Raw genomic sequence first — 27502 nt, forward strand, 5'->3', positions numbered from 1 at the left:
GCTATGTTGGTGAACGTAAGAAATTAAAATAGAGTAAAATGTGATATGCATCAAATATAAGATGAACTGTTGGAAAAATGGTTAATGTTGCCTAGCAACACAATATGTAAATTAATCAGAAAACTGGCATCCTTCATGTAGAAGTCATTCACACCAGTACTGGAAGAAGAGCAATACTCTATTGGCATAAATTGTGATATCATGGCAGGTGGCACAGATCACCCATTATGCTCTATTATGTTAAATAGAAAACTTGTAATCTACTTTATTTTGTTGTACTGTATATTATTCACTAGCAGGTAAAACAAAAAGACTAAACAAAAATCCATGCCTCCAGAAAAGGTGTCTACCAAGCTACAGAAATGGGCAAAGAGGCAATGGAGGAAGAATGACAGGCTCTTATGTCAGAGTAATTAGCTAATTGGCTGAAAGAAGAGTTTCCTCTATTTTTTTCATTTTCTTTCTTATTTCATGCATTCCACTAAGCAATTTCAAATATTTAAAGCTCATGTATACACAAGGAAAGGATATGTAATGTAGGGTCTTTAAAAGATGTCATTTAGACTAGTTTGAATTAGAGATGGATAAACAACTTTATCTTTAAATTCACCATCCTCATATACCCTGCATGATATTCTGGATCTTTATTCACTGTCATCTGGTATGAACTGGGAGGATCCTCCTACTAGCCCCTATGAGTGCTTTTTTTCTTATTTGTTCTTAGAGTATACTTAATGGTGGTTGCAAAGGTATAAATGAAGGGGTCCATATTCAGCCGCAGAGGGGCTAGTTAAGTTAGAAGGATATATTTCCACATAGGTTAAGCGGCTAATTCTGAATATCTGAGTTAGCCGCTTAACTTATGCGGCTAACTCTGGCCTGTCCTGAAATGCCTCCTGGTCGCCCTTGTTCTGCATGGGCTTCAAATATCACCTCTTTGCCATTTAGATGGATAACTTTTCAGTTATCCATCTAAATGGCTTCTGAATATCTGGGATGCAGTTTGGCTGCTATGTTACTTCATTTAATACATTTTTGGCAGCCATACCACTTTATATTTCCTGTTAATATCTTTTGTTCATTTGAATTCTGACCGAAAAAAGAAACTATTAGCTCTCAAAAGCTAGTCAAAAAAATGTATTGTTAGATAGACATGGTGATACTTTTTTTTTTTTTTGGACTATCTCTATATATAGATAGATACAAATTTTTTGTTCAGTTTTATTTAATCTTTTATTTCCATGTCTTATCTGTGCATGGTTCTATTGTCTGATAGGAGTACAAATTCAAGTCAATATGATGTAGTGCTGCAACATATATTTCTGTGTGTTACCTTTCATGGTTTTTTCATACTTATAAAGGTGGACAGGCCAGAAACCTTATCTTGGTTTGGGACAGTGACCTGAGAACCCTGCTTCCAAGATACATGGCCTGGGATTACCAGGATATCACGGTGCAAGAGGATCCAGGAGCAACCCTGGTGAGTGATATAGCACCATGCAGAAAGTACATTTTTTTTCCTGTTGTGTCAAATGTTTGAATGGCTGAAATCAAAATCATTGCTATCTGTAGCACATGTTTGTGCAATAGCATGGCTATTTTATATTGTGTGTGTTAAGTTGGTCAAATTGTTGCATGGCAAAACTCCTTGTTGATGTGTTATCCATACTGCAAGCACATGGTGGTAGGTTTCTGTTTACTGTACGTTTGCCATAGGTTATTTGGGGAAGCAGGGAGTGGTGGTTTAATTCTACTAGTTGGTGTTGTGAATGCCCATATTTTCTTTCAAGTTTTTTTTAGCTTTCTGTCTTTCCTACTGTTATGTTTTTGGTAAGAATGTGAACCCTGGGCTGAGATGAGAGATGTCTCCGCCCCCAGGGAGGAGCCCTGTGAGCCTCACCATCAGCAGGCATGGACTCAGTGGCATAAGACACACCTAGAAGTAGAGACTTTATTATGAGGGAAGGAATAAGTAATGTTCACAGAGTTGGGGATATACTAGAATGTCCTGAGCAATGGGGAATACCCAGAGCGAAGCCACAGATGAGAAGATCCGGTAGTGTCCCTCAGAGAGGGGTATGCCGGGGATCCCCTTTGACGAGTGTAGGCACCTTAGGAATACAGATCCGGTAGTGGCCCACAGAGCGGGGTATAAGAACATAAGAACATAAGAACATGCCATACTGGGTCAGACCAAGGGTCCATCAAGCCCAGCATCCTGTTTCCAACAGTGGCCAATCCAGGCCACAAGAACCTGACAAGTACCAAAAAACTAAGTCTGTTCCATGTTACTGTTGCTAGTAATAGCAGTGGCTATTTTCCAAGTCATCTTAATCAATAGCAGGTAATGGACTTCTCCTCCAAGAACTTATCCAATCCTTTTTTAAACCCAGCTACACTAACTGCACTAACCACATCCTTTGCAACAAATTCCAGAGTTTAATTGTGCGTTGAGTGAAAAAGAACTGTCTCCGATTAGTTCTAAATGTGTCACATGCCAACTTCATGGAGTGCCCCCTAGTCCCTAGCAGGTTGGCGTCATTGTGAGGGAACGCCCCTGAGGTTCCTGCCATGACTTGTTCAAAGGAGGCCCTTGCACGCGCGCACATGCCTAAGTAATTCCGGATCCAAGATGGCGGTTAGCAGCACCCACACTGTCCTGGGAACACTGGAGAGACCTGCAAGGATTAGCAGAGGCCGCCATTCTTCCCAGACTTGATGGTACAGGGAAAAAAGAGGTGAGCATGAGAGGTCACAGCCATCTGCAACTGACAGGCATAACACCTACATGATTGGATTTGTTTGATTTACAGTGTTTTTTTGTTGGTTTTTTTTTTGTCAACTTTGGTGTATAAGCTATTTTTAAATTATATGTATCCCTTTTGTTGGGGGAAAACTTTTTTGAAGATTTTATTAATTTTTTATCTTCTACTGTATTGCTTAATTACTTTATATTTGCCTTTTATTTTTTATTCTTTCTTAATCAATACAGAATCCACAGGTAGCCACACACACATGCAACTATGTAAAGCAATGGAAAAATGGGGAGAAAAAACCTCAGACAGCACACCAACATGATGTCAACCTGACAACTTTTAGCGGTGCCTATAGCCATTTAAAGCTGCCATCAGGGGGAAAAAACCCTCTATACATTTGTCAATTTAACCATTGCTGAATCCAAAGTCAGATTTCACTTGTTTTCACAATCAACAAACTTGACAATGTTTAAACCACTTTTGGCACTTATTTTTTCTGGACTTATGAAAGCTTCCAATAAACCACAAAATGCTGGTTTGTGCAGAACTTCTATGCAACGAAAGATGCAGACATGGCCACGTTTTGCAGTCTAAACTGCTGCTTGAGGGCATTCCACATGCTTCTCTTCTGGCCAGTCATAGCAATCTGAAAAACAAAGTCTATTTAAAGACCTTGCAAACTTGTCTTGCTCTAGAGCACCAGAGCCAATCAAATTCAACGGAAAACAATCAATGCCCATGTTCCAACTCTTTTGTATACAACTCTTTTGTGTACAATTCTCTTTAACTTCAGTGCTATTTAGATTTAGTTAAAAACCATCTCCACCAGCCCTGTTATAGACTTCTTGTGAAGAACTATTTAAAATGGTTGGGGGGAGGGGGGTGCTACAGACCCTCCCCCCAACTCTTATTTTAGACCTTATAAGTGATAAAAAGGAGTTGATTTGTACAAGGCTGCAGTGTACAAATCAACTCCTCTTGTTAGCATTTTCATCACTTATAAGATCAACAATTATTTTATAATGTCAGTTTTACAATGGATACCACCGAATGTGTCTGTAACACCCCCCCCCCCCCATCCCACCTCCCAAAAACTCACCCCGAATCAAAGAGGCCCCTTACAATGGTTCATATATAGAGTATCAGAGTGAGGCTTATAAGGAATCCCTTTCTCTCTCCTCAAGTGTGTGTAAAATAGCATGAACCTTTGCACGTGTTTATGGGTACACACACAGTCCTTTTAAAATGTATCTAAAAGCTTGTATCACTGAAGGGAAGTAAGGGAAGTGGGCTTTTTTTGGATGGACCCAGGACAGAGAATGAATGAATTGGGGAGGGGAGGGTGGGGGGTAGCACAGTAATTGTTCACACAGGGCAACAAAAAAGCTAGCACCAGCCCTGAGAACTTGGCAGGGAATAGACTTTTAAAGTATTTTTTTGTAATAAATCCTGTTCCTTTTTAAGTTATAGAGTATGTATTTTCCTGATGTTGCTAGATCCACTCAACAGAAACAAAAATTGTTTCTTATAAAGCGGCAGAGAGTTTGGGTAGTTGGTGCTACTTTCACTTTACGGCTTCCTTGCAAATGCCAAATGAAATAGCAATAAATATGTTTTTTATGATCCTGGTCATTTGGAAGGATTTCTGTCAAATAGAGAGTTGCCACTAGCTGTTAGTGAAGGGTCTGATAAAGTGTAGGTTAACCAGCTTAGAAAGAGTGTAGGTGGGGAGCGCTTATGACTTTTCGTCTGTAATTTCTTTAATACCCACCATAATTGTGGTCTAAGGTTTCATATGTTTTTATGGAAATTGTTGCCTTAATGTCAAGTTTTATTTTGAATTGTAAATTGAAAATCTTATTAAAGAATTTAAAAAAATGATGGGAAAAAAAATCCCCTGTTGGGTAAGGGTTATCTTTCCCAAATTTTTTTAGTGGGCTATACATTTTTTGTCATGCAGATAGTGAAGTGGATCTATTTAGAGTCAGCCAAAGTGGCAGTTAACTACACTGTATTCCCTGACTGAAAAGGGACCGCACAACTCACCTCCCCTCCATGAACTCTAGCTCATGCTGCCCATTGGTGCTGGTTAAAATAAAGTATAGCAGACACCACTTTCAGACTTCTACTATTAACTTTATTTCTGGGTGGAATAGCCAGCAACTATATACAATGATTGGTAACATGGTCCATACTGAGTACATCAGAACTGATGGCAATAAAACAGAATCACATCTTATCCACACTCACAGAGAGATGCAATAAGCCGTGGTAAGGCTCTAACGTGCGTTAATTCGTGTATATTGCGTGATATATGCAATATTTTGTATCTCCCTGCCCTGTTTCCTCCCCTATTACAATGACCTTCTTTGTATGCGATTTGCTTGCATGAATAATACAAATGCATGCAAAGAAGGTCATGCATAGGCAATCCTATGCAAATATTTTATCATGGATGACCGAGAAGGTGAAAGAGGGGGGAGTACAAGACATAAAAAAAGACTAAACGATACATTGAAAAGGAAAAAAGAAAAAGACTGAAAGAAATACCGTCGCCTATACTTCAAATGCTAAATATCTTTGGGAACTAACCATGAACATGAGAATCCAAGAAAAATCTCAGTTAAGATGGTTCAGAAAATGCATACTTCACATTTAGATGTTTTACAATTCATTTACAAGGATAATGAATATAAATTGAGCACCAAGCACCAGAACTTCTGAGCACATGGACAAGAATTTTTTTATTCGATCTTGAGTAGCACTGGTAATATCAGAGTAAATCCAAAATTTCTGACCAAAAAACAGCTAACCAATTATGAAAGAAAAATCTCAAAATAGAAACTCAGTCATGTAAAAAAGAAAAAGAAACCAAAAGTGTTCCTCGAGGTTCTTCAGAAGTTTCCAGGAAATCCATTAAATTTAAAGTAGAATCTAGCATTTGTTCTCCACTATATCTTCCATATCCCATTGGGAGATAATAGGCCTTTGAAATAATAGGCATACCTTCAGGAGGAATCTTTAGAATCTCAGAGATATATTTCTTGAATAAGTCCACCGATGTAACATATTATATAACAGGAAAATTTAATACCCTAAGATCAAAGCATCTAATAGAGTTTTCCGTATTTTCCAATTTCTTCTTGGGTATAGTTTCCCTTTGGCGAAGAAATAGTCCAAAATAATTGCAGACATAAAAAATTTTGAAACAAAAAAAGTTGCAAATAAACTTATCAGTTTTGCAGAATATATATTCCTTACACAGAGAAACCTTTAAATTTATAAAGAATGGACCATCATAACACCCTGCAGATACTAAACTTAAATATTTTCAGTGTTTTTAACGCTGAAAGGTCATCAATAATCATCGGTCCAGAGATGGAAAAAACTTTTTTGCATTTTTTAAATGCTTATACTTTTTTTTTTAAAGAAGCATACGTCTCATTCATTGTGCCCGACATGATATCATGTTTTGAATCACTGCTTCAGGTGCTTCTTGTGCATAACTGTCAAAAAATGCACAAAGGTTTCTTTAATGAGATCAATGATTATTGATAACCTTTCAGAGGAAAAACAATGAAAATATTTAAGTTCAATATCTGTGGGGTGTTATGATTGTCCATCCGTTAAAATTTAAAGGTTTCTCTGTGTAAGGAATATATATTCTGCAAAAGTGATATTAACACTGTGCAAGGAATATATATATTGTAATGGGAAGTACATCCCATTACTCTGATTAAAGGTGAGTGAAAGGCAAGAAAAAGTCAGTGAAGGCAGAACTTGGGGTGGGGGAGGGGATGACTACACCTCCCAGAGGGCCACAGGGCTGAGGGAAAAGGAAGTTGCACAAGACCAGGAACCAGGTGGTGAACTGATTACAAGGGAGCTACTGGATATACAAAGCTGGTGGGGAAACCAAACAGAGGAGGACCTCAGGGGGCAAGAAGGAGAGGAAATGACTGGTTCTATCAGCAGAGAAGTCCCCAACTGGATTGCAGCAGGCAGTGTAGGAAAAGTTGAAATCCTTGATACTGAAACGCGAGTAATTAATCTTTTGGGTTTCCTATAAAGGGGGAGGTGGAAATCCTCCCCAGCTACGGAAAAGTAGCCGGGCTGGGGGCAAGGAAGCCAATTTTGAACAGTGTTATATATGAGTCCTTGTGCTGGAGACAAAACTGAACTGCCATATAGTGAAGTACTTGGGCTGAAGACCAAACTGACCTGCTTGGCATTAAAATTAGAGATGTGAATCGTGTCCTCGATCGTCTTAACGATCGATTTCGGCTGGGAGGGGGAGGGAATCGTATCGTGGCTGTTTGAGTGTTTAGAGTATCGTGAAAATCGTTAAAATCGTGAACCGGCACACTAAAACCCCCTAAAACCCACCCCCGACCCTTTAAATTAAATCCCCCACCCTCCCGAACCCCCCCAAATGCCTTAAATTACCTGGGGGTCCAGTGGCGGTCCGTAGCTAAATCAGGGGGAAGGGGGAGGGCAGGAAAACCGGCACACTAAAACACCCTAAAACCCACCCCGACTCTTTAAATTAAATCCCCCACCCTCCCGAACCCCCCCCCAAATGCCTTAAATTACCTGGGGGTCCAGCGGCGGTCTGTAGCTAAATTGGGGGAAGGGGGAGGGCAGGAAAACCGGCACACTAAAACACCCTAAAACCCACCCCTGACCCTTTAAATTAAATCCCCCACCCTCCCGAACCCCCCCAAATGCCTTAAATTACCTGGGGATCCAGCGGCGGTCTGGAACGGCCTCCTGCAATTGAATCGTGTTGTCTTCAGCCGGCGCCATTTTGCGCCGCCATTTTGCAAAATGGCGGCGCAAAATGGCGGCGGCCATAGACCAACACGATTCAACTGCAGGAGGTCGTTCCGGACCCCTGCTGGACTTTTGGCAAGTCTTGTGGGGGTCATGAGGCCCCCCCAAGCTGGCCAAAAGTCCCTGGGGGTCCGGCGGGGGTCCGGGAGCGATCTCCTGCCGCGAATCGTTTTCCGTACGGAAAATGGCGCCGGCAGGAGATCGACTGCAGGAGGTCGTTCAGCGGGGGTTCCGGACCCCGGCTTCTAGTTCTATTCTGGCTCCGTTGGACGTGGAATCTGGCCTGGGGAAGGTCCAGCAGTGGCATTCTTCCCGCTGCAAAAATGTTATTAACAAGTTTATTTGCAACATTTTCTTATTTTCCCTTTGGACCAGATCGTATTGCACATTCTCAATCTTTGAAACATATTTGTCCGGATCTTCTAACTCTTTGTATTATGAGAAGTGATCAAACCTTCAGCAACCGGAACACGCAAATATGTATCAACACGATTAAAGAGGAAATAGACTTCTCTGGAAGAACCAAAGCATTCCAAACCACATCTAAGGCAATAATTGAGGATTTAGTTAAAGTTACACTTTGGATAGGTCTCATCCGATTTTCCTCATATGAGAGCCATCGCCGGAGTCCTGCCCAATGGAAGTAGTTCTAGCAGCTTCCCCTCCATCCTTGGGTGTTGAGGCCTGAAATTAGGATCTCGCCAGGATAACTCCCTCCACCAGCAGATGAATCAAATCTCCCGGAACAGACGCAACCTCCACTGAAACCAGTCACTTAGGTTCTGCAGTAGCAGGAATAAAAGCCTTCCCAAAACTGTCAGATCTTGGCTTGACACGGGACCACTCAATAGCAAGGCTGCTTCTGCAGGTGTCAGCCGATAAAGGGTGAGTGGGAGTCCTCAGTGCACCCGGGCTCATTGAGGTCTCTTCAGCCAGTGATGATGCCGCTTACTCAGCAGCAGCCTCCTCAATGGTTCCTGCATTTGGAAAACTTTGCAATGCTTGGATAATCCGTTGCTGAGTAGGGCCCACCGAGGGAGATGCAGGGGATTGCTCCCTGATTTTACCCTTACGCTTAGTATGAGGCATTGTTAAAGAGGAAAACAATTTAAGTGGAGGGAGAGCTCAAACACCCACCAACCTCTCCTCCAGTGGCAATTTTGCTTCCCCCCCCAGGAAAAAGTTTTATTTTTTTTAAACAAAATTGTTTTATTCCTATTCACCAAATAATTTCAATTTGTAACCCTGGTCTAGTTGATTATAGTGTTGACACTTTGGCAAATGTTATTTCTACTTACTTATGTTATTTTTTCTTTTATAGTTTCCCACCTTTCACTTCCATCATGTCAGCGTTTCCCCTGTAGATATGGTGTTTAAGAACCCCTTTACACTTAGATGAGTAGGAGTTAAGAAAGGATTAAAATACTTGCTATATTATTTCATTTCTCTTCCAGTCGCACAGTGGCATGCTGCTCTTATACCTGCAGGAACAACAGCAGACTTAAGAATCACAGAGAACACTACTAAAACAGGAGCACTGGTTTAGGAGTCAAAGTAGGACACAATGATTTCCAGCCCCCACTTTCACAGCATCACCCCTTCATCCTGCCAGTAGACTTCCGAGCAATTTTTTTTTCATTTCTGTAAGTACAAATTTTTTTTTAAAATATTTATAGTCTGTGGTGTCTGTTCCTGTATGAATTGTATTGTGCTGTGGATTTTTTAAGGGAAAGCGAGTATGTGATACGAAAGAGGGGCGTGAATGAAACATGCAGTAGGATGTACGCTATACATGCTATTGCATGTAGTCGTTACCTAGGGGCTAATACACTAAGCCAGAATAAAATCTTCCATTAAAGAAGGTTTGTAAAGTTTGTGGATCCTTGTAGGTCCTTCCTGACAGCTGGCATGACTAGTCTGGGATGAGACGGGTCTAGGGCTTCACATATAGCAGCCCCTTTCCCCTTAAGTTGAGCACGTGATTTCCGTGGGCCAGCAGGACTTAGGCTTGATCTCATGGAAGGTAGTAATGTGAGAAGTCCCAGTTGTGGGTAGGGTTAGAGACAGGCAAGCAGGTGAGAATGGTCATGGTCCAGTCTGAGGTCAGAGGCAGGCAGTAGGCATAAGAACATAAGAAATTGCCATGCTGGGTCAGACCAAGGGTCCATCAAGCCTAGCATCCTGTTTCCAACAGAGGCCAAACCAGGCCACAAGAACCTGGCAAGTACCCAAACACTAAGAAGATCCCATGCTACTGATGCAATTAATAGACAATAAACAACCAATTATAGAGGGAACTCCCCAATATAGCAATGTGCGGTGGCTATGTATGAGGCACCCACTATGTGGTTGTCTCCTTGAATAGCCCCCGTGTTTGTTCTTTAAATCACTTTATTATTTTTATTCAATTAATTTTTTTATTTTTTTATTTTCCTGTGCCTGGGTGTCTGGTATCCGCTCCCTAGCAGGTGTCCCAACCTCTGTTATATATGTCCCTTTTATTATGGGTACTTATCAATTCTGCAGTGGTACAACTCTGTTCCTGCCATTGCTGTGAGGTCGGGGTCACCTGCCCGCTTGACATCGGCCGTGTTTCGACAGTCTGCCTGCTTCAGGGGCCTCGGGGGGGGGGGGGGGGGGAGATAAGTTCTGTCCTGCTCGGCGCTACCAATCTCTAAAGCACATGTCTTTTTATAAAAAGTATAACAGACATTTAGTTTTATACATATACCTATTCTATTATACGAGGGTAAGTCAGTAAGTCACAAATCTCTCTACTAAGGTAATAAAACATAGATCTGTAATGTTGTCATATTCCATAGATGGCAGCACCTTAGAAGTGCTTCTGTACATAAATAGTTATTTAAACTGTGCATGCGCAGGGGCTGTGTACACAAGGAAAATGGCTGCCGTGTTGACAGATTGTACGGTCGAAGAACAACGTGCTGTTGTCCGATTTTTATGGGCTAAGGGCTTAGTGGCAAAAGACATTCATAAAGAAATGTATCCAGTATATGGAGAGAAATGTCTCTCGTGTAAAGCAATTTACAACTGGACCGATAAATTTGCACAAGGACGTGCCAACATGAACGACGAAACCAGATCTAGTCGACCTGTAGAGATTGCGACAGAGGCAACTGTGAAGCAGGTTGAAGAGATGGTTCGCGTTAACCGGAGGGTAACAATTTACGAAGTTGCCAAAGAAATTGGGTGTTTTCATGGATTAGCATATTCCTTAGTGCACGATGCATTGAACTTTCGCAAAGTCTGTGCAAGATGGGTTCCCAATCAGCTGACCGAAGACAATAAGAACAACCGGATGGGTGTCTGTTTGGAAAATCTCTGCCGTTATGCAAACAAAGGAGAATCAATGATGGCACGTATTGTTATTGGTGACGAGTCGTGGGTGCACCACTATCAACCAGAAGCGAAACATGATTCCATGCAGTGGAAGCATCCACTATCACTGACACAGAGAAAGTTCAAGCTTGTGCCTTCTGCAGGAAAGGTGATGTTGTCTGTGTTTTGGGACCGAGATGGGATACTCTTAACCAGTTTTCAGAAGCGTGGTGAATCTGTTAATTCAGCTTCCTACTGTGCTATTCTATTAAAGCTTAAAGGAGCTATTCGTAGAAAACGCCCAGATCTGGAAAAAAGAGGAGTGCTAATTCTTCACGATAATGCCAGACCACACACTTCGAATAAGACTCGTCAGACAATTGCGAACCTGCACTGGGAAGTTCTTGAACATCCACTATACAGTCCGGATTTGGCACCCAGCTATTTTCACTTGTTTGGCAAACTGAAAAGCCATCTCGATGGTAAACATTTCACCAGCGATGAAGAAGTGGAACAAGAGGTGAAGCGCTGGTTACGATGCCAGCCAAAAGACTTTTACGCAGAAGGTTTTGACGGACTTTTCAAACGCTGGGACAAATGTATAAATGTTCGCGGCGATTACGTTGAAAAGTAGTTGGTTTTTCCAGAAAAACTGTTTGTGACTATATTCTGTATATTTTACAGTAAATAATTCATCTTTTGCATTTAAATAAATTTCATGAATATTAATCCCATATATGTTTGTGACTTACTTACTGACTTATCCTCGTACTATCTATGGGTTTTTTTTTTTTTAATACTTACAGTTTTTCTTTAAAAGACTTTTGCGTGAGCGGCGCTTTCATGATGTAATCTGGCGTCTCTCTCTCCCCGACTTACTTTTAAATGCCCTAGGGCCAATCACCACCGTCCCATCCAGAATGAGGCTACAGGCACCCTTGGGTGCTGTTTTCTTATAACTACTTCCGACCTACCTGTGTCCCTATATGTGTGTATCTATGAATCTAGAAACTGCTGTACATATGTTTTTTAAATTTTTTATTATTGTTTCACTTCAATCTTCATGATTTTGCTGTACTCTGATGGATTGGACCTGATAGAGGACTGCGATTTGTGCCGTCCAATGATGGAACCTATAAACCTGTATCCCAATTGCTATTTTTTAACCTGAGTGTACTTCAAAATATGGCTTCTTACTTATTTCCTATGCGTACAATAAATCCTATTACTTATACTGACACTTATAAGCATGGCTATAAGTAATGGGATTTATTGTACGCATAGGAAGTAAGAAGCCACATTTTGAAGTGGCTTCTTCAAAATGACACTAGACCTATGATTATACTTTCGGTATACTTACACTTTGTGCTAACTAGCATGGAATTGTCTGCCTTTGTATGAGGTCTATGTGTACTTACACAGAACATTTGGATTATCATATTGGGTTGATAGCTTCTGCTTGTGTTGAATATTCATTTGGCTATTACCCAGCATTGTTATATTATGTGAGAGTATACTGTTTTTTCTGATTGACGTTATTATTCTCTCATAAAATCACTTTATTTTTACATCAAACTATGTGGTCTAATGTATATAATTACACTGACCAACAGGTGGCACAAGCCCTGCAGGGCACTTTACTCCTAGATGAACCGGTTCCATCTGATAACAAATCTTTGGAATTCTTTGACAGTCTCATACAAACAGTTCATTAGATCAGAGTTGCATGTGTCCACTCTCCTGCAACATATTAAATCAGAGATGATCCCTCGTGGGCTACGTTTAAACTTGGAACCATCTATTTATGGTGATGATGAGGAGTTTGTGCATAATGGATTGCGATTCTCAATAAATGTTCTCTTGACATTATGCTCCTGTTAGTGGAGACCACAAATAAATTGACGGAAACAGTGAAATCTACATGTGATGAAATAAGAACAGTTTTACAGACTATAGAGAGTTTGGAGGAGTATGATAAGAAACTCCACAAATTCAATCATTCTATGGAGAAGTTCAGAGCTGAGATCCAGCAATCAAAAATCTCCAAGTATAAACGAGATGAGAACGATTACGCTGCCGGTACTGTTTATCCATGGCAGCGTCGCCGGACTACAAGACCTAGAAAAGGAGCTTTTGCAGACTCCTCATCAGGATCAGATGTGGACACTGCAAGTAACCCACAGTCCATGCCAACTGATCCCCGATACAACAACTACCGATCTTCTACACGAAGATTCGGACGTCGTTTTTTTCGGAACCGAGGGACCAACTGGTTGGATACGGGAGGTCGCCCACAAACTCGTTCGCAGAGTGCTCTCAATCCACTGTAGTGAATATCTCATCGCAGCAGCTCACATCTGCACAACTTGCTCTATTGGAAAAAGGCTTGTCTTTTGTGCTGTTCTATTATTATGACCCTTTCCTTACCAGACGTGATTTATTCAGATTTTTCCGCAAATTACAATTAAGGTTATTTTTTTCATTACAGGCTCCTACAACCGACTGTTCGGTTGTCTTTCCAAAATCTACATGGTTACCCCCGGGCCCCGTTGACCCTCATATTAAAACATTTATTGATCTTGTTCTCTGTGAATTGGATGAAATTGAATCTGTAAATGAGTATCCACAGTTTAATCTCTCCAAGGAGCAATATTTGGCACTAAAAGAATTGAAATCTACTACAACATTGGTCATTAAACAAGCGGATAAAGGTGGCGCCACTGTCATTATGGACAGATCATTTTATGTTAATACAGTACAGGACCATGTTTCGGATCACAACAACTATTTGGTTTTACCTCAGGATCCAGGTCCAGTGTTACTGCAACGGATCGAAGAAATAGTGGAGGATGGATTTGCTGTTGGTTTCTTATCTAATAAGGAACACACTTTTTTGGTGAACAAATCATATCGATCACCTGTGCTGCACATGATCCCTAAGATTCATAAAAATGTTGAAAAACCTCCATGCAAACCCATTGTTAGCACCATTTGGTCTCTTTTAGAACCTCTGTCTATTTTCGTGGACAAGTTTCTACAGCCTTTGATTCCTCAGATGGCTTCTTACATTAAAGACACCAAATCTATGTTGACACTTTTGGATGCCATACATCTACCTTCCCCTTGTATCATGGTGACCCTGGATATTAGAGCGCTATACACTAGTATTCCTCAAGACCCGGCCCTTGTAATTTTGGAACAAGCATTAGAAACTCGTCCTCATCCTCATCGAGTTCCAACTATTTTTCTTGTGGAATTAGCCAAAATTGCTCTATGTGAGAATTATTTTTTATTCAACGACCATTTTTTCAAACAAACAAATACACGGAACAGCAATGGGGGGCCACTATGGCCCCGAGCCTAGCAAACCTCTACATGGCCGACTGAAGAAAAACATCTATATCCTGCCTCTATTTTCTCATCCGTGTCACATTGGATGCGGTATATCGATGATATTTTTTTTTCTTGTGGCACAGTACTGAATTAAATTTGCAACAGTTTCTAACGTGGATTAATTCTCTGGACTCTAATCTCTTCTTTTCTATGCAGTCTCATCATTCACAGATCACCTTTTTGGACATTTTGATAACCCGGATTCAGGATCATTTTGTCACCTCTTTATACAGAAAACCCACCGACAAAAACATTCTACTGCATTTCACTAGCTATCATGCCTATAATTTAAAAAAAAAAGCCTTCCGGTAGGCCAATTTTTACGTCTCTGTTGGCTCTGTTCTGAAAAAGAGGATTTTTCCACACAGGCCCAATTTCTTGCATCTAGATTGCTGCATCGGGATTACCCTCCGTCTACAATCAAGAAAGCCTTAAAACGAGCATCAAATGCTCAACGCGAGTGACTCCTTTTAGAACAATCTGAACAACGATATGATCCACCATTAGTATGTACTTTGAGATCTCAACAAAATCCACAGCCATTGCTACAACTATTCGTAAATATTGGCATGTGTTGAAAACATATGTGGTTTTTTCTGATCCTCCCTTAATTGCCTACAGTAGAGGTCATAATTTGAGATCTGCTTACCCACTCCTTCTTGAAACCAGACGTTGCACCGCAGATTGAAGCCCCTATTGGCCACTGGGCTTGTAACAGATGCACAGTGTGCGCTCAGTCCCTCAACAGAGTCTCATGGAAAGACAATGGTGGCAAAATACATTGTCAATATTCATTCAGATTGTTCTACTTCCCACGTTATATATATTATAATGTGCCCATGCAATGAAGTCTATATTGGGAGGACCAAACGAGCCATTAGAACTCGAATGATTGAACACTGGAGTTGTCTTAATAGCGGCAAATTAACTGCTCCCATAGTCCAGCACTGCCTAGACAAACAACATTCATTTGTGGATTTGAAGTGGCAGGTTATCGATAGAATATATATTTCATCAAGGGGGGTGATCCACAAAAGGTTTTGAACTTCCGTGAGCAACGTTGGATTTTTCATTTAAATAGTATGCAACCCGATGGATTGAATGCCGCTATTGAATGGTATTCTCTGCTATAGTGACAAAGGGCCTTATTTTCCAAATGTATCGCACGCGGTAAGGGACGTTTCGCACGCGAAATGTCCCTTTTCACGTGCGATACCAAAATGGGGGCGGAGTCGGCCCCGGAAGAGGAGGAGTTGGGACATCACCGGGGCCGACTCCGCGACGACGGCGCGCACAGCGAAAAGGTAAGTGCTTTTTCGCTGCCTATTTCGCTCCCAATAGATGCACCTCCTATGGTGGCGCTATTGGGTGTGAAACTGACAGCTATCGCACCGCAACGGTGCGATCACTGCAGGCTAGCACAGGCCCGCTCCCCCGTTTCAGCCCCCCACCCCTCATCTTCTAAAGTATCGCAGGCCTACGATACTTTAGAAAATGAGGCCCATAGCAACTAATGACATCACAATACTTCCTGACTAAGTGGCATTTACCCATTGGTTGTTTTTCCCTTTAAAAATGGCGCCAAAGCGGCCCCTCCGGTAGAGGAGATACATTACCGGTCCAGAATATGCCGCTGCTGCATCTACGCGTTAGTTCCAATAGATGTCAATAAGTATGTATATTTTTTCAATGCTCATGCCATTTTGTCTTTAATGATGTCTCTTTAAATTCTTAGACACAATAGGCCCCTTGAAGAAGGCTGTCACATGCCGAAACGCGGTACGTGTCGGGCTCGTATCTTACAAAACCTTCACGACCAAGTCTCAGGCATTTCCTCCAACAGCGCAAAAGCTAAGTATCAAAATTTGAATGATGATACTCACTTTATCACAAATACACAAATTGAAATGAAAAATCTCAATGAAAAATTGAAATGACACTAGACCTATGATTATACTATCGGTATACTTACACTTTGTGCTAACTAGCATGGAATTGTATGCCTTTGTATGAGGTCTTCCCTACACAAACTTGTCTATGTGTACTATCATCGTTCAAACATTTGGATTATCATATTGGGTTGGTAGCTTCAGCTTGTGTTGAATATTTATTTGGCTATTACCCAGCATTGTTATATTATGTGAGAGAGTATACTGTTTTTCAGTATTAAAAAACCCCCCATAGATAGTATAATAGAATAGGTATATGTATAAAACTAAATGTCTGTTATACTTTTTATAAAAAGACATGTGCTTTAGAGATTGGTAACGCCGAGCGGAACAGAAGTTATTCCCCCCCCCCCTCCCCCAAGGCCCCTGAAGCAGGCAGATGACTGCCGAAACATGGCTGATGTCGGGCGGGCAGGTGACCCCGACCTCACAGCAATGGCAGGAACAGAGTTGTACCACTGCAGAATTGATAAGTACCCATAATAAAAGGGACATATATAACAGAGGTTGGGACACCTGCTAGGGAGCGGATACCAGACACCCAGGCACAGGAAAATAAAAAAATAAAAAAATTAATTGAATAAAAATAATAAAGTGATTTAAAGAACAAACACGGGGGCTATTCAAGGAGACAACCACATAGTGGGTGCCTCATACATAGCCACCGCACATTGCTATATTGGGGAGTTCCCTCTATAATTGGTTGTTTATTGTCTCTTGAAAACAAGGGAACGAGGTTTGGTTATTGTTAGGTGTTGACTGATGCAATTAATATCAGTGGCTATTCCCTAAGTAAACTTGAATAATAGCAGTTAATGGACTTCTCCTCCAAGAACTTATCCAAACCTTTTTTGAACCCAGCTACACTAACTGCACTAACCACATCCTCTGGCAACAAATTTCAGAGCTTTATTGTGGGTTGAGTGAAAAAGAATGTTCTCCAATTAGTCTTAAATGTGCTACTTGCTAACTTCATGGAATGCCCCCTAGTCCTTCTATTGTTCGAAAGTGTAAATAACCGATTCACATCTACTCCTTCAAGACCTCTCATGATCTTAAAGACCTCTATCATATCCCCCCTCAGCCGTCTCTTCTCCAAGCTGAACAGCCCTAACCTCTTCAGCCTTTCCTCATAGGGGAGCTGTTCCATCCCCTTTATCATTTTGGTTGCCCTTCTCTGTACCTTCTCCATCGCAACTATATCTTTTTTGAGATGCGGCGACCAGAATTGTACACAGTATTCAAGGTGCGGTCTCAGCATGGAGCGATATAGAGGCATTATGACATTTTCTGTTTTATTAACCATTCCCTTCCTAATAATTCCTAACATTCTGTTTGCTTTTTTGACTGCTGCAGCACACTGAGCCGACGATTTTAAAGTATTATCCACTATGATGCCTAGATCTTTTTCCTGGGTGGTAGCTCCTAACCGTGTAACTACAGCAAGGGTTATTTTTCCCTATATGCAACACCTTGCACTTATCCACATTAAATTTCATCTGCCATTTGGATGCCCAATCTTCCAGTCTTGCAAGGTCCTCCTGTAATGTATCACAATCGGCTTGTGATTTAACTACTCTGAATAATTTTGTATCATCTGAAAATTTGATTACCTCACTTGTCGTATTCCTTTCCAGTTCATTTATAAATATATTGAAAAGCACTGGTCCAAGTACAGATCCCTGAGGTATTCCACTGTTTTACCCTTTTCCGCTGAGAAAATTGTCCATTTAATCCTACTCTCTGATTCCTGTCTTTTAAACAGTTTGTAATCCACGAAAGGACATTGCCTCCTATCCCATGACTTTTTAGTTTTTCTTAGAAGCCTCTCATGAGGGACTTTCCCATTTCCTTCTGAAAATCCAAATACACTACATCTACCGGTTCACCTTTATCCACATATTTATTAACCTGAATAGTCAGGGTTCAGGCTTTGGTCAGATCTGGTAGTCAGTACAAAGGCAGGCGTGGAAGATACTGAGAGGACAGAGACAGTGGAACAGGGAGGATGAGGCAGGCTTGAACTAGACCTCAGGAACTCGAGGCAGCAATTCACCACTGCTAGGATGCAGGCAACCCATTACTGAGGCAATGAGTGAGCGTTTGGAGAGGCCCTTTATAGGGCTAGGTGGGTGACGTCATCCATGGGCGTCACAGGGCCATTAAAGCTGGCTGAGTCTGGTCATTGGAGTGCGCCGGTTCGCATGAACATCCCGTGGACCAGAAATGTAACAATGTTAATGAACTATTTTACCACATGCGGCATCTGCCAGAAAACACCATGTTAAATGCCTAGTGTACTAAAGACTCAAGAGCATTAAGCCTGATGTTTTATGACAGATAATGCCACTGTGTTATCTGGCTACTAATGCAAAGCTCCATACAGGTCATGATGTCTTGCACATTCTGTCTGAGACATAATGAAGGCTCCCACCCAGGCTGACCCCCCTTCCAATCAAATATTGCAGCAGCAGCATCCCCCAAAAGCCAATAACCTGTCTAAACAGAGCATCTCTGCCCTGAGCAATGCTACCTCTAATTTTTGAAAGACTGATGTGAATTTTAAAAGCGAGCCGGTCGCATTAATTAGGGGATGAAAGAAGAAGGGCTCACACGTGCTAAGAAGATTTTAAAAACCGCCAAGATACGCACTTATCTCCCACAGGGCACATATCTCGAAAGTTTAAAAAAAGGAGCAGGACATTGTCTGGGCGGGGCAGGCATTTCGGGGCGTGAACCTAAAATGTGCATGTAAATACTGATGCGACCCAGTGTGCACTGAGGTCCCCTGCTGCATAACTTTACTTCTCCTGTGGGTGCCATGTAAGTTAACATTTAAGGATCGGAGCTAAATGTGGGGAGTTAAGGCTATTAAACCGAGGGGGGAGGGGGGTTGGAGGACCTATATTTTAACTGGGTAAACTGGGGACAAACTGGTAAAACTGGGAATGGTGTCAGCGTGTGCTCCTTTTAAAATTCCCCAATTTACGCAGTAGAAGTGGAATTTGCGCACATATGCGCGTGGCCAGGCTATTTTATAACATATGTTATAAAATGACTGTACCTCTGTGCGAGTTGATACATTTGTGTGCATGCATGCAAACAACGCTGGTTTGAAAGTTACCATCCCTGTGCACAAAAATGTTCTATTGTGCAATTTTTTATAAAGTTTGAGTACAAATTTGTGTGCTACGAGCAAGTATAATGCAAATACTGGGATTTTTTGTGCACACTGTTTTGTTGTGGGTGCATGTACATGTGCACAGCTTAGAGGGAATGGTGACACTGAGTATAGCACCTCTTGAGGACAGCAGTTGCCCCAATAGGGCCAATAACTCTCCTTCACCACTGCTTACCCCTTCTGAGGTTCCTGAAATACAGTTGAGGTTGGTGGGAGTGGATGAACCAAAAATGGTTTTATTCATTGCAATTTTGGTTTTCATTTGAAATGAATGTATATTCCTAATGAGTAGGATAATTATCAAAAGTCATTTTCCCAGATAAATAATGATTTTAGCCAGGTAAGGGGGCTGTCTGAAAACTGCATTCCCTCTGGCTAAAAGTACGTACTGTATATGGTTCCACAATATGCATACTTTTACTCACATACGGGCCAATTCAGTAAAGTCCGCGGGAGAGCGGACGAACGCCCCCTCTCCCGGCATGCGCACAGGCCACACGCCTGTGCGCGCAATTCTGTATTTAAATTAGGTGGTGCAGTAGAAACAGGCAAAAGGAGGCGCTAGGGACACTAACGCGTCCCTAGCACCTCCTTTTGACCCGGAGCTGAGGCTGTCAGCGGGTTTGACAGTCGACGCTCAATTTTGCCGGCGTCGGTTCTCGAGCCCGCTGACAGCCACGGGCTCGGAAACCGGACGCCGGCAAAATTGAGCGTCCGGTTTTCGGCCCGACAGCCGCCGGCCCATTTTAATTTTTTTTTTTTTTTTTTTACTCTTCGGGACCTCCGATTTAATATCGCCTTGATATTAAGTTGGAGGGTGCACAGAAAAGCAGTTTTTACTGCTTTTCTGTGCACTTTCCTGGTGCCGGCAGAAACTAGCGCCTACCTTTGGGTAGGCGCTAATTTCTTAAAGTAAAATGTGCGGCTTGGCTGCACATTTTACTTTCTGTATCGCGCGGTCATACCTAATGGGGCCATCAACATGCATTTGCATGTTGAGGGCGCTATTAGGTGCCGCGGGTTGGATGCGTGTTTTCCGCCCCTTACTGAATAAGGGGTAAGGGAAAACACACGTCCAAGGGCAGGCCTGATAGAGCGGCAGCATTCCCTAGGGATGTGTTTAGATCAGAGGAGGACAATAATGCGCATGGGGATAATTTTCAAAAGTATTGACGTGGGTAAAATGGCTTTTGAAAATTGCTATATGTGCTACTTTTACAGGCATAACTTCTTTGAAAATTCATTCCAGTGTTTGCATTTTCAAATCTATTCATGAGAAGATGGAAAAAAATCTGCAGAAAAACAGGTGCCAGTTTCTACAGGTATTATTTTTTTTCCCTGAGGCAATGTTCAAAGAAAGAAGTATGCATATACTATAACTTTGAAAACTGGTACAAAGCCCATGGATAAAAAGTAGCTGCTGACTTTACATCAATTTAGGGATTTTGAAAATTGCCCCTAAAAATTCTATTTAACTTATTTATGAGTTCCCTGAAATATGTTTTAACTACTGGATTTTTATCTTCTGTATCTGAGTTTCTTGCAGATTTTTTTTTTTACATTGTATCTGTAGAAGAACTTCTCTGAAATCTATTCAAAACACTGGCATAGTCCTGTTTTTTTAAAATCCATTTTAATTACACAGGAATCTTCCACACTGGACATTCTCCAAATTGAAATTCTTTCTGGAAGCAGTACCATATATACATATATAAAACTATGAAAGCAAAGCCCTAATCTCAGTTACAGTTCTTGTAAGTGCAGCTTCTGGGAATTACCAAGATTCGGCTTTTGCTTGCGATTCACAACAACAATGTTCCCCTTGGCACCAAAGTGTCTGATCAGATATGAATCAAGAGGTGCAGAGTTTAATATGAAGCTGCGTAAGCCGAGACTCACTAGAAGTGCAATGAGCAATGTAATGGAAAACAACTAGAGAGAGTACATAGCATTTGGCCTTCTTAGGAATAGGAACTGTTTATTGCAAGAACTGACCCTTTGTGATCAATTTGTCCTAGCAGATTACGGCTATTGAGCCTCGAGAAGAAAGACAGGTTTATAAAATCATAAGTAGGATGGGTAAAAAGTTCATAGGGAATGGTTATTTTCACTTTCACATAGTACTAGAACTAAGAGACATTCTGAACCTAATGGGTAGCAGATTTAAAATAAAATTAAGAAAGTATTTTTTTCAGTCAGTGCTGAATTAAGTTGTGGAACTTCTTGCTGAAGGATTAGTAGTATAGCTAGGTTGAAAAAAAAACAAACCATGGTTTGGGCAAGTTTCTGGAGAATAGGTCCATTAATCACTATTAGTCAAGTACACACCTCTTGTGAGACTGAGCAACAGGATTTGTTGGAAACAAGAGGCTAGGTTTGATGAATCATTGATCTGACCCAGCATGGGACTTAAGCTCTTAACTTTCATGAATAGGAGGAAATGAGTTAAGACACTCATTACTACCCCCCCCCCCCCCCCCCCCATTTTCGTAACTTTAACATGTGGCAGAGTCTTTTTTAAGTGGCTGTCATCAAGTCTATTTGGCTCCCTGCTTGGCCTCACGTCTCTGAATGCTCTGTGGCTTTCCTAAGCCTTCTGCTCCGGTTTTGCTCGGTGGCTTTTCCAAGCCTTCTACTTTAGCCTTGCCCTGTGGCCTCTTTGGCTTCAGCCCAGCTCTGTGGCCTTCTCAGGCCTTTTGCCTAAGTGACCTTCACTGTTATCTGTCTGGTCTAATCTCTGTCTTGTCTGTGCCTTGTCCTTTCCTGTGCCTAACCATTGTCTTAACCTCAGTCTTGTTGCAGCTTCTGGTCCTGCAGCCTGCATCTCCAGTCTTGCCCAGCCTCAGTCTCCAGCTCTGCCTGGCCTCAGCTTCCAGTCCTGCCGAGCTTCACCGGTGCTAGTTCCAGTCCAGTACTACTCTCAACACCATCCCCTGTCTAAGACCTGCCGGCCGCCAGAACCCAGAGCTCAACCTGTGGGGGAGGTGGCTGGTATAGGCTGAAGTTTCCCTAGCTCAGTTCTGTCCTGCCCTGTACCCAAGGACTGTTCCTGTGGGGGCTCCCCAGCCTGGCTGGATCCTCAACCTCAACAATGATAAGGGTAGAAATATTTTCAATCAAAAAACCAAGCAACTGTCAAACCCGTAAAAAATGACTGCTAGCAACATTTTTACTGGGTGAGGAGCCTTCCAGAAAATTCCAGCAATGCTGACTTGCTTTGCTTTTGTATTTGGCTGTAGAAGCAGTCCTATGCTTTTTCCCTTATATCTGCATATCAGTACTCCCAGACAGTAAACAGCGGGATCTGAGTTAGTTGCCATCTGAATCCAATTCCCCATTTTTCCTCCCTCACCAAAGTGGAGAGTGAAGTTGCAGTTACATCAAAAATATCAATGCTCATATCCCCTTCCTTCCCTCTGCTCTCACTTACCCCCTTGCCTTTCTTCTTACTCACCCCTTTTCCTTCTCACACACCCCTTTTCCTTCTCACACTCATCCCCCTTCCCCTCCCCTTTCACCAAACCCTCCTCTCTTCCCCTTACTCACCCTCCTCATTTTTACTAATACCTTTCCCCTTCTCTTTAACTCAGTTATGCTTTTCTTCCTTTCTCTCTCACAGCTCTCCTCACTCACATCTCCTTCCCTAAGGCACCCCACTAGTAATACCCCCTATTGTTACTAGTGGAGGGCTTTAGGGATCAGTCTTTGGATTGGCTCTTTTCAGCATTTTCGTCAGCAACATTACTGAAAGATTATCTGGAAAGATTTGTCTTTTTGCTGAAGATGCCAAAACCTGCAACAGCATAGATGGCCAGGAAGGCATGGAAAACATGTAGCGAGATCTAGGGAAGCTTGAGGAATGGTCTAGAGTCTGGCAGCTAAGATTTAATGCTTAAAAAATGCAGTTATGCATTTATGCTGCAAAATCCAAAGGGAGAAGTATAGTATTGGGGGTGAAATTCTAAGCACGAAAGAAGAATGGGATCTAGGAGTGATTGTGCTATCACTTTATCCAAATAGGTGGATAAAGTGACAGCAAAGGCCAGAAGAATTTCTGGCTATATAGGGAGAGGAATGGTCAGCAGAAAAAGGGAGGTGATATTGCCCCTCTATAGGTCCATGGTGAGAGCTCATTTGGAATACTGTACATTGCACTTTGATGGCAATTTCTACTGTTGAACTAGATCAACTGTGGGAATAAATAGTAGGCTTCAATTTTTGATGCTATTATTCACAAGAAAAACAAATCAGAACTCCAAGAATTTTGGACATGTTGCCATCATTCTGCTATCAAGTATATGCAGGTTTAGTAAACAAATGCCAGAATAGTATAATAAATTAACAAGTAAAAAACAAAGACTATTCCCTTCCTCATCTTTGCAGATCAGTGTTGAATGAGATCTCTTGCAGCAGAGGTAGTTTCTATAATTTAAGCAGGATAAAATACTTGCCTCAGGTGTCAACATTTTGGGGACAGCAGTAAGGCACCACTGCACCAGCTACCTAACTTTCCACCTAGATGCCTGCCAGGGGAGAAAGTCTCACATGGCAGCGTTTCCCACCCCATGCTGGCAGGAGGACCACCGTGCACAGCAGTGTGAGAAGTACTCTGCTGGCAGTGCTCTCTCCTCCCCACCAGCAGAAGGAAGAACACCCGGGAGTGCTGTGGATGTGAGTGAGAGGGGGCAAAAGGGAAGGGAAGAAAGGGTGTGAGGGAGAGACGAAGGGAAGGGAGATTGTGAGCGAGAGAAGGGAGGTTGTGTATGAGAGGAGAGGGAATGGAAGGAGAGGGTATGAGTTAGAAAGGTGTAAGGGAAGCAGGTGTGAGTGAGGTAGAAGAAGGGAGTGAGAAAAAGAGCAGAAGGGAAAAGGGAGGGAAGTACAGAGGGAGCAAGACTGTAAGGGGATGTATATGAGTGGGAGAGAGTGTTGCACAATAAATCCCCACCATTCACCCATCTCCTACTGGGCCTGGGGGCAGGTGCTAGGGAAAGATGGGAAGCAGATGGTAGGGTTTCTGGAGTGTAGCAGGGTTGTCAGCTTCCTAGAAATATTGTCATTGACACTTTATTTGCCACTCCTCTGGGATCCCTGACCTCTTTCTGCCTCCCACCTTACCCAGCATTTTAAATCACCAAAAGGGTCAGACTAAGAGGCTACTGCTCAACAAAACTCCAAGGATTTACCTGCTACACACCCTAGTGAGGTGAGTGGAGGGGGACGACGACGACGACTGCCATCTCACCTCAGGCAGCAGAATGCCTTGAGCTGCCCCTGTCTTGCAGAACACAACATACAAACAGTAGAGAAAAATCAAAACTGGTTTCCAAGCCAACAATTGCAATTGAATGTAAAAATAGATTTACAGTGTTAAATGTAACATCTGTCATCCAATATAAGGTTCATAGTTCTTTTAGATTATCTGTCCTTGAGAAGAATTACTTTGTGCAAACTTTGGAATGAGATGAGATGTCAACAAGAATTTTTAAACAGTGAATATAACGGTATTTTTGGAAGGTAAACCAACATCTATCTAATACATCATTTTTTTTTACACTGACAGAAGGGGTGGTGGATGCCTGGTACAGTCTCCAAATGAAGGGGGGGGGGGCAAAAACAATATCAGAACTAAATCAAGCAAGGTAGACATACAGAGAAACTGTAGTGGTGGAGGATGTGAGTTTAAGTTAGAGATGAAGTAGAATCTGCAGTATTGAGGTAGGTTGGGAAACTGGGCACATCAGGCTTTGCGGTTTTCATCTGTCATCATATTTATGTTTTAATGTTTGTAAATGCTGCCTCTAGTTTTACCACTCTAAGCTGAAAGCCTGTTTCTTCTGCTTAGCTTCTGCCTAGTTTTCATCACTCCTAGTGTTTCTAGGAATGCGCTTTTATTTCATTTTCTTTTGCAAATAAAAGAAAATCAAATTATTTTTCTTTGGTTTCATTTTCCAAATAGTCATCCGCCCATGCCACAATCCCTCTCCCCCTTACATGGAAAAAAGCGTTGCCACTGCAAACCCCCCCCCCCCCAAAAAAAAAAACCCCAAAATAAAACCTGAAGCCCTTTCTCTCCCCCAGTTTGTGAGTCTTAAGAAATCCAAATGGGGAAGGAGAAATCCCCAGGTACTCCTGCCTGCCAGGTCCTTATTCAAAATGGCAGCAGCCTTAAGGCCACCCAGAATCATTCTGAATAAGGATTTTCCAGGGCAGCAGTGCCTGAGGATCATTTCTGTTTCTTTTGGATTTCTTAAGACCAACGGATGGAGCAAGAAGGATCTGGAGTAGGTTGAAGAGAGAGTGAAGGCAGGCCTGGCAGGGGGCTTTATTAAAATATTTACAATGCCAAAACTGTATATTTTTTCAGCAGGGGAGGGGGAACTCTAGTCCCTTCCATTCATTTTGGTTTTTCCTTTCTTTTTCATTAGCTTTTGGTTTTATTTCTTTTAAAATATATGAACTAAATACCAATCCAATGTTTTATCCCAGATTACAAATACTTTATTTAGTGACACCTGCACACCAATGGATGAATAAAGGACCATCATACTGGATATGCCAGGTTATTATTATTCAAATTGCCTGCAATATCATCTTATAATTGGTCCATCACTATAGTCCACATATTTCTTTTCTTTTTTTTTCTTAGATTCTGCAATTAAAATAGTGTCTATAATGCAGTACTTAACTAAAATGTAGCATTTATTCCCTTTTCTTTATCCCCGACACAAGACCATGTTTCGTACAAATGTCCTACCGCCAGGGAAAAAAAACAAGTCTTCAATGTCACTTCAAATTCCTCTGATATCACTTTATGGTTATCATGTTGCTGCTATACTGATTATATTTTTTTCATTTGGACATCAGATTCAGGATCATTAAAAGCATTCTGTCATTGCATTAACCAGTTGGATCATAATATGAGATTTACTATGCAATTTCACACTTTACAAATTTCTTTTCTAGACATTTTGATTTTGAAGCAAGGTAATTTAATAACAATCACTTTATATCAAAAAGAGACTGATTGCAATAATTTTTTAATGTATAATAGTTGCTATCCATGTAACCTAAAAGCCTGCAGTCAGCCAATTTTTGCAACTAAGAATTTGTTTAGATGTGAGCGTTTTCAAAAGACAATCTAATGACAAACCTGGGGATATCCTTGGTCAGTAATTAAAAGAGCATATAAGAGGGTGTTTATCACAAATAACTCCTTACTGCTGTCATATAGATCTAAAGACAAACAACGTGATCTTACATGCATTCTTCATTATACCACTCAGGTTGAAGATATGATTAGGATTATTAAACATCACAGGCATGTCCTAACTCTTCATCAGATTTTTGAAGATTTTCTATGCACAGCTTTTTCTCATGGACATAACATCAGGGATATGATGGTACATTCATGGTTTCATCAAGATAACTTGGGTCAGCCGCAACTGATAAGTGGATATTGCAAGCGTGGTCACTGCTCCATTAGTGACACCACTATGACTGGGATAGTATGGACACACCCTCTTTAAGGTTGGATTATAACATTGAAACAATCTACTGACTGCTCATCAATGGGAGTCATCTACTTTATTTAATGTCCTTGCAATCTAATTTACATTGGTTGGAGTCATCGAACATAAGAGCTGTATACATACCCCGAGAGTGACGGCTCCTATTGTATCACAGTGTTTGCTTAAATACCATTTCAGGATCTTAGATGGACAGTGCTTGAAAAATGTTGTCCCCATCGATGTCGGGGAGATATACAGAAGGCATAAAAGAGATGCAAACAATATTAGATTATTTCCTTACACACAGTTGCTCCAGATGTACTCAATGACAAATTAAATTGCAATTCTCTCATAAAATAAATAAATAAATAAATAAATAAATAAATAAATATTGATTGTATGAGGGTAAACTTTACACTTGTGTGATTGTTCTGGCTCACATAAAACATCCATGTTTTATTACCTAGGCAGCTAAACTTCCCCCCCACAATCAGTCCTTATGACAAAGATTCTGTACGTCTGAAATTGTTTATTGTACAA

The 27502-nt window shown here is 41.5% G+C and overlaps 1 long non-coding RNA gene across 1 annotated transcript; it reads left to right on the top strand.

Moving 5' to 3' along the window:
- The first annotated feature begins 1362 nt into the window (after positions 1-1362).
- LOC115089337 lies at positions 1363-27295 on the top strand. Its single transcript, XR_003856082.1, has 3 exons — positions 1363-1480; positions 9044-9232; positions 26738-27295. It is a non-coding gene; the product is annotated as an uncharacterized LOC115089337 (long non-coding RNA).
- Positions 27296-27502: the final 207 nt, after the last annotated feature.

The sequence above is a fragment of the Rhinatrema bivittatum genome, chromosome 4 (assembly GCF_901001135.1).
Source record: "Rhinatrema bivittatum chromosome 4, aRhiBiv1.1, whole genome shotgun sequence".
Taxonomy (NCBI): Eukaryota; Metazoa; Chordata; class Amphibia; order Gymnophiona; family Rhinatrematidae; genus Rhinatrema; species Rhinatrema bivittatum.